The sequence below is a fragment of the Lytechinus pictus genome, chromosome 2 (genome assembly GCF_037042905.1).
Source record: "Lytechinus pictus isolate F3 Inbred chromosome 2, Lp3.0, whole genome shotgun sequence".
Taxonomy (NCBI): Eukaryota; Metazoa; Echinodermata; class Echinoidea; order Temnopleuroida; family Toxopneustidae; genus Lytechinus; species Lytechinus pictus.
The window spans coordinates 36121618-36130080 of record NC_087246.1 but is presented as its reverse complement, the minus strand read 5'-3'; positions in this window follow the sequence as shown (position 1 = coordinate 36130080).

Here is an 8463-nt window from a genome sequence, read left to right as displayed (position 1 = left end):
GATACGAATGTGCCTCGATTGAGACCCCCATTTTCAGCCTAAATTTCCGTTCCAGAGCATCACCAATTTAGAAAGCCATTGAAATTCCTATTTTCCCCCGTTCCAGAGACCCTCAAATTTGTGTTTCTCGTTCTGGACAGTGCACTACCATATAGCCGCTACCAATGCTATGTGACTTCCGAGAGACCCCATTTTTTTGTGGTCAGGTCCAGAGCATTACATTTTTAGCAATTGTTGATCCACGAGCCATTCCGGAGACCCCCATTTTAAGACCAAGATTTAGTTCCAGAGCCCCCGACCTCCAACTTTGGCGCAGCACATAGGTATCAATCATATTATAATTCCAGTAGCCCCCCCCCCCCCCGGGACTGGATACCAAGTGCCAATGTCCAATCATGAACTATTAAAACTGGTCACTTGTCTTGTCAGAGGGGAAGAAGAAACAAATACCTAGCAATCACCATGTTATAAAAGGTAAATTGCCAATTCGTCTACTGCCAAATCATCCACTCACCACATGGTCTACCTTCATTTAGTCTAATGCAATTCCGTCTATCAACATTTCGTCTAACAACCATTCGGTCCAATCATCACTTCGACTAATCACCAGTTTGTCTATGACCATTTCGTCTCATAACCAGTTGATCTAATATACGTTTTATTTTCATTCATTTTGCCTAATTAACTAGTCTCATTAGACCAGTTGCTATATGGACTAAATGGCTATTGGACCAACTGGTTATTTCAAATGAAATGATGGGTGGATAAAATAGCAATTGGACCATGTGGATATTGGACGAACTGATGGTAGACCAAATGATAGTATATGAGTTGGCAATTGGACGAATTAGCATAATTAGACCAAATGAAAATAAACCTTTATACAACTATTCAGGTACACGTGATCTCTGATACAATGTGTATAACCTGCATAAAATCTAGCCTGGTGTGAAAGTCCTGTTAATCATGCCTCTCTACATGATGGTGAGGCCAATGAATGAGTGATGTGGCTGTCAGGTCACGTTTATCTTGCCTTGCTCTCTAATGTAATGTGCTCTCAGCACGAACTTAGCCAGGTCATGGAATGCGTTGCCGTGGACAACATCAATCGGCGTGTTTCTATAGAGAATCGTTAATAATAACGATTCATCTTTTCCGAAATAAAAAAACCAACCTGTGTCTACAGAGCGAATAATCCGATTAACTCACATTGCGCGTCGCGGAACACGGCAATAACCACCTCTCAGGTGGGTATGACACACCGTATTTTGCGCGATGCGGTTTTTCAATAAATCGCATCGCGTCTGTTTCAACAGGGAAGTATTCAGGACTTCTGGATACTTACGCGGGTAATACCGTTTAACGAGTCTCTGTAGAAACACCTCCGAATCTGAACAGCCCTCCAGCTTCTTGCCTACGTGGGCAATGAGCATTTCAGAATTCAAATGTTTGCAGTAGAAAGGGCACCAGTAATGGTGGTGGTGAAGGAAATCCTAGATAAGCAGTGGTATTGAATAGCAGATGGCATGTCGGTTGTACATGCACATATGCAATTTGAGATTGCTGTCATCATGGTAAAAATAATAGTCATAAAGAAATCAAATTACTTGTTAATATAAAAGTAGTAACAGCAGCAGCAGCAGTACTATTTCTACTAGGTAGAAGTGGTAGTGTACGGGTAGTAGTGGTAGTACATGAAATAACAGCATCAGCGAGAACATACATGTAGATGGATAAGGCTGTATTTGTAATCTACCATACGTAACAAATCTTGCTCTCAAAATTTATCCCATCATTGACCCACTGCAGAGATATTCCTTCCACCTTCTGACAACCTGACCTTTGAAGTGACTGATTTTCTTGATTTTTCAGCCTCGTGCTCCACCGCTGCCAATTTGGGACCTATTGCCTTTTGATTGGGTTTACCGATTATGACAGGAAATCATGGGTGTCATTCAGCACATGTGTCTAGATAAAATCGGATACGTAGACCGATATGTGTACGTGACATTTGAAGACAACTACCGTAGGCTACATGCTTGCTCGTAATGGCCTAGTATTGACCTGGGCCCCCACAACAAAAACACAAAAAGCTTTATGATTGCTGTATACATGTAGGACTCATTTTGGGATTAAAGGGGTACTTTGGGCTGAAATCATTTACATCTACATAAATAAAGTAAAATTCACAGTGTAAAATGCTGAAAATGTCATCAAAATCTGATAACAAATAACAAAGTTATTGAATTTTAAAGTTTAGCAATATATTGTGAAAACAGTTGTGCACGACGTCATGAATATTCATTAAACAGACTGATGATGTCACACCCCCACTTTCCCTTTTCTTATGTTATTGCATGACATCATAATTGCTTATTTTTTCACACATATATGTGAATTACATATCTCCCGAAATAAGTTGCAGCAATGAATATCTAATGCACTAAACCAGTTGCCAATCCAATTGTAAATTTTAGTTCTTGGAGGAAATTTTGTTGAATAAACCTAATTTCATATAATAAATTCAAAAGAACAAGTAGGGATATGACATCATCCGTTTGCTCATTGAATTTTCATGAAGACATACCTAGAACTGTTTCACCGGAATAATGCAAATATTTAAAATGTCATAACTTAGTTATTCCTTGTCTGATTTTGATCAAATTTTCATTGTTTTGTTTGTCATATTTTTCTTTATCTGTTCAAATCGTATTATTTTCAGCCTGGAGTACCCATTTAATTGCAACAATCAAAGTGTCCATAATTTCAAAATTAATACCAAAGATAAGTTGCAATGATAATTAAAGGGCCCCTTTGGTGCTATGTTAACATCACTCTAAAAAAGGTTTTAAGTCAGGTTCATGTAAGTGACACCTACAAAACTCTCTGTAAAATATCCCCAGGAAATAATTCATATTACAGAATTGTCTATGGATTATGTATATCAAAATGTACTAAATGCAAACCCTAAGGATAAACTATTGTCACTTGATTTGACAGGAGGGTGATAGATTGCACTACGCAGGTGCGGCGATTGTCTGAAGTTAGCTCAAAGTGAGCGCACAAGTTAACCGAGTTAACGTCTATCAAATAGCCAGGCAACTTTCATGATAAATCAAATCATGTACTGTATCGTCGGCGGTCATCCGAACCATCGTATCACACAAACGAAACCCATTTCAGAGAAAATCAAACTCAAAGTTTACTATAATTTTCACACTTAGTTCCCCAGCCTTACAACATATTCATTGCTTGACAAATACATGGTTGGAAAGACCAAGAAAATTGCTTGACATTGGTATCTTTATTTTTACACAAAAGGATCCAAGAAAATATGGCAAAGAAGCTACATGCTTGTAATTTCTGTTTGAGCGACTTAGATTTTCCCTGTTCAAAAACGTCATAGAGAAAAAGCGATACGACGTTTTGACTGACCGTGATTTCAATGCGCGCGATCAGTCAAAACGTCATATCGCTTTTCACATGCAAAGTCAATGCAGTGCCCAGTGCCGATACAACGTTTTGGTTGACCGCGCGCATTGAAATCGCTGTCAGTCAAAACGTCGTATCGCTCTGTTACAGTACACGTTTCCAATGGGATTTGCGCATTTTATTAAAAAACAGTGTGGCATCGCCATGAAAATCCTCTCATATCTCAAAAAATAAAATAAATATAAATTTAGTTATGAATTGAGTAGGACTTGTACTTTCATTTTCTGCAAAAATCTCAAAATCAATTTTTTTTTGGACCAAAATTGGCTGATACGACGGTTCGGATGACCGCCGACGGTATGAGCAAAAGAAGTTGACTGAAAAGAAAATGTGCAAGTTAATATTGAGTTACGATACATTCTTGGCATGGACATGCAATACCTGAACTTTCATTGAGAGAAGACAACGGCTTGAAGATTCCTGGGGAGTGTTTCATGAAGAACTTTTGTTAGTGATTTTAACAGACAGATATTCTAAGCTACTGCAAATCCTTGCATCTGATTGGCTTAGAGCAAATTAGTCGGTTAAAATCACTGACAAAACCTGTCATGAAATGCTCTTTCCATCTTATTGACGATATTGTTTGGCAAGGGCCACCTCGGCTCATGATACATACTGACTCATCATACAGTGTCACACTGTACTTTAGGCTTCAAGCCATTACACAGGCAACATTAAAAAATAAATGAAGTCCTGCTTTTATCATAATTATATGTATATAACTGCGAAACTAGGTCTGAATGGTAAAGGATCAATAATGTGAATTATACTTGAGCACATCAAAATCTTAAAAAGTGTTCTGGTATTATGGTATTCTGGTATTATGGCCATTAAATCTTTTTGCAGTCATAGATTCTTTGTGAAATTTGAATATTTATTTTTTATTAAATATCTATTACCCTCATTTGGTCATTTTTTTTCTGTAGTGAAAGGACCTTGTGGGCATAAGTTATAGGTTTAATATCAGAAGCAATCTTAAATATAGGGGCTACATGTATATCCTGAACTTTCAGCCCTTTCCATACTTGAGAAGTGGTTTTATGCTCTATAAAAGAAGAAATATGCACATATTTTAACTATGATCAGACACCAATTCAAAATAAACGTTCATGTAAAATTGTTAAAAAACATTATTAATTTCCTCCATATCGTATGTTTTAGGGCATACATCCATACACATTCATATTTAGAGTGATGGATCGGAATGAAGGAACACTAATTTTAAGCACACCTAGCCTAAGCACACCCTTTTACAATCAGCATTTGGAAATGAGGAAAGACGCATACATCTGTGTTTTTTACTATCAAACAAAAGCCTGATTTTGGTCTTAAAATCAACCTCATTTACATTCTAATTTCAAAGGCAAAATTTAGGGTAAATATTTCATAATTTTTTATTTTATTTTTTTTAATTATTATTATTATTTTTTTTTTGGGGGGGGGTCAGTGGGTTCCACTTTTTACACCATAATGAAACTCAGCCTTCTTAATTTTTTTTCATCAATATCCCACTTTTTAGAAGTAGTCCATGGGTTTATGAGTAAAGATCCCTAATCTGGTCATCCTCAAAACAAATTTCCCCTATAGATCGTGATGGAAACCTTTTTCCCATATAGTATGGACAGATTCTGTTTAGGTGCTGACTTTTTTTAATGGTAATTTCTAACTGGAGGACATATGTATGCCTATAAACAATAGTAAATTTAAGTACCGACATGGCAACACAACTGGTTCATTGCATTACCCATTGAAATTGCTTAGGTTCTTCTTTAGAAGCCCCCCCCCCCCCCCCCCCCAGTTATGGCTGCTTTAAGTTACAGTGTTCTGAGGTAGGACTCATCTTTATAGCTAAAAAGCAGTTTGCATTTTATGGCAAAATTGGAGCACTCCTGGGGCAAAATCTTAATGAATGATTCACTATTCCTTCAAAAGCACATTAAGATGCCAATATCAGGCGATTGTTGTGATTCCTTTACATTTCAAAGTAGATCAGTGAATTAAGGTGAGAGAACTTGGAAATTATGGCATCCTGTTTTTGTAGCGAGCATCTCTCCCTAGTGTTCCAGGATGGTTTTACACCTCCGCTGACCAAGACATACCCCTATTTTAACAAGTGCTCATATTAGGTCCACACATATCCATGTACTTGTAAAAATCAAAATTATACAACCACTAACAAGATCTCAGTTTAATTCTAATGCAAGTGCTTCTGATTTATAAGTTTACTACAAAGTGTTCCCATACATGTAAGCAAGTATGTGTATTCTTTACCGTGGAAGTTTTGCATTTTCACCCCCGCATATTCCTTGCAATTTTAAAAAGTAAAACTACAAGTATTTTTCTTTGTGGACCTGCTTCATATCAGTAAAATGCATGCACCTGGTATGAAAATACCTGCTGATTTCTGATCTACATATAATACTTTGTATTTTATAAGTTGTAGCAGACATAAAACCAGACTTTAGTTTTCCTAATCGGGCAGGTGTGAAAGATCCTCCTGCAAAAGTTCAGACTGATGATAGACATTGTCAAATGTTTGTGCAGCAACGGGGTCCCAAGATATGAAAGACATGAAAGAATAGTAACTGGGAAGGGAGTGGGTGAATCCATGCATGTTTTCTCCCTTTTACTTAAAGGAGAATGAAACTCTTGGAGCAAGTTAGCTTTTGTGAAAGCAGAAAAATCAAAGAATAAGATCAACAAAAGTTTGAGTAAAATAGGACTAGCAATAGAAGAGTTATGAGCATTTGAATGTCGAGATCACTAATGCTATGGAGATTCTCCCATTGGCAATGCGACCAAGATCTATGATGTCACAGATGAACAACTCTCCCCTTTTGGACACTGAAAATATACCCCAAAACATCTCTTTTTGCTCATTCTAATCATATGACAAACGATTCATCAATGATATAATGTTGTGAAACCTCTGCACTTGTCCTCTCATGTAAAGAGAACACCTCACCTTGTGATAGACTCTATAAAAGTGAGAATATAAGTGAAATAAGTACTAAAGTAATGAGGGAGTTGTACGTGTGTGACATCACAGATCTTGGTCGCATTGCCAACGGGAAGATCTACATGGCATTCGTGATCTCAATATTCAAATGCTCATAACTTTCTTATTATTCATTCAATCTTCCTCAAACTTTCAACAATATGTTTCTTAGATTTTTCTCTTTGATATGGATTCAGCTGGTTTCAAGGGTTTCATTCTCCTTTAAGACAACTGAGGCAGCTCTTCTATCCCTTCCTACATGTACCATGCAATAATAGAAAGGACTTTTCCAGTTTGAAGCTGCAGGCCTACAAATGCATCTACAGACCCTCACAAAAAAATGCAAAATAGAGGCATATTCAACGTTAAGGTCTAGTAGTGAGATAGCAACGTGGAAGAAATATACATGTATAATCTGAAGGGTTTTTGAACAATTCAATTTCATCTAAAGAATTAGTGTACTCTGTTGGAATTTACTAAATTCTGCCAAGAGTGCCATACACTGCCCACATAAATGGATGTTGACTGGACTATACACAAAACACTTTCTTTGGCTATTTTGTTTAATTTTGTCCCTTTCCCATGATTCCATCATATTGGCAACGTCTGCAAATAGCAGGATTCATTTCCAGTCTTAACAAGGTCCAATTAGGGATTGTAATTAGGCAAGTCGCATCATGTGAGTACATCTTAGCCAAGAAATACATGTATAACAAGAGAGAAAAACACATCAATGTCACAAGGGATGATGAACTTTAACATTTGCCTGACAGATAGAATGAAGACAATCATCAGTATTCCGCAGCTATCCAGGGAGAAGATTTGGTGACTTATACCCCTTTCATAAACCCAATAAAACCCAATTATGCGGCTAATAGCAGCAAAATTTTGGTCGTAAAATCAGAGGAGGACAAGAGTTATCCGCATTATTCTGATGCTGCTATTATCCGCATAATAGCGGCATCGGGACAAGATTTTAAGTTTATGAACGTATTTCCAAATAATGCGGATGATTGCCATGGTGCGGTCACAAGGTCACCCTTTTCCAACACAACCGCATCAGAGGGGGCGTGTCCAGTTGTCATGACGATTATCCGCCTTTTTCAGGACGGCCGCTCGTAAAAATAATGCGGATAATTTTCGGAGTTTGTGAACGCAATTTTTATTGAATTATCCGCATTACTCTTAGGCGGCTAATTGGAGGATAGGTTTTATTGGGTTTATGAAAGGGGTATTACTACTCTTAAAGTTCATTTAAGCCCTGCAAAAGCAGAAGCTACATGTAGCCATTGACTGTAGGACTGATTTTCATGACTGATTTAATTGCCTGCAAAGTCATTGTTGTACAACCTACTACTTCTGTAAGCTCTGCGTTATTAGGCCCTGGGACCACATAACACAAATATTTATGATCGATTGCAAATTTCAAACAATGATTCTGATTGGTTGAAATTGGGTATGCTGAAAATTATACAAATACAACACTGATTTTGATTGGACGATGTCATTTTACATTTGATGGCAAACCTTCGTGCTACTGGGCCGTAGAAGCCTTGCAACAGATTCAAATTCTAATTTCAAGATATATGATAAAGATGTTGTTTAAATACGAATGAGATACAGCAAAAGTGGGGTAGCTGACCAATTCATAAATGCTTAGTATTGATTTGTTTGATTATTACAACATAATTTCTTAATCACTAGTTTTTTCAAAATTTTTGCACTGTGCAGTGCAGTTCAGTTGTTTGGGATTTGAGCCGATACTATTGGCTGTGGCGTGTCGCCTTTAAAATTGCTTATGAGCCGCACACACAGCATCACCTATGGAAAAGTATGGGGGGTTGACACAAGTTCGTATTATGCTACATAATATCTAATATGTCGTAAATCATCATCGTAAGGGGCACAGACTTGCTTGATTCTGAGTCAGTAGAAGAAACTAAAAATAACACAAGATTTACTGGAATTATCCC